Below are 743 nucleotides of genomic sequence, written 5' to 3'. Positions count from 1 at the left end.
AGGGACATGTTCGTTCAAGTGCGCGGTACGTATTCCTTGCCTTACGAGTCCTCGCCTACTCGTCAAACACTCGCCGTCTCGGCATCACGCTCCAAGGGGCAAGCCTACCAAGGGGACCTCACATGCTACGCCGACGCCGATTGGGGCAGTTGCAAGGACACTGTAACTTTTGAAAGAAAGGCCCATATTGAAGAGCGCGTTAAAACTGCCTGGGCGTTCAAAAAGACCCCAAGGCATAGAATTAGTCCATGGAAACTTTCTGTACCGCTCTTGCCTCATCCTGAAATGACGATGTTAGCAGGGGATGTAAGTGATAATGGGTACTAAGGCCCTTCAGTGAGATGGATCTGGGAATACCATCCACGTTCTCCCTGGTGGTAAATCAGAATGAAATGGAGGGGTAAAAAGCGGCGGCTTTTCTCGCTGATACGTTGAGACTTTTTACTTCCACAGGTTTCCAGTATGATCTTGCGGCCGCTGCTAGGTTCTATTCCAGAGCTTGCATGGTATAGCCGTAACTTCAACCGCTGTAAGGAGATTGTATCGACGACGGTCATGTTGCTTCGGGTTTAGTAGGCGTGATCAGGTTTGCCTACAATGGGAACGTTAGATATACTATATACAGCTGTGAAGTAAAGCGTACTTACATGAGGCTCTCGTTGCAGTCTTTCCTTCATTGTTAGGAGCCATCTGATATAAGAACCTACGCGCGGCGATATCTGTTCAAGCCATCTGAGGATTGC

The sequence above is a fragment of the Cryptococcus neoformans genome (genome assembly GCF_000091045.1).
Source record: "Cryptococcus neoformans var. neoformans JEC21 chromosome 3 sequence".
Lineage (NCBI taxonomy): Eukaryota > Fungi > Basidiomycota > Tremellomycetes > Tremellales > Cryptococcaceae > Cryptococcus > Cryptococcus deneoformans.
The sequence above is the reverse complement of the archived record's forward strand: the minus strand, read 5'-3'. Positions refer to the sequence as shown.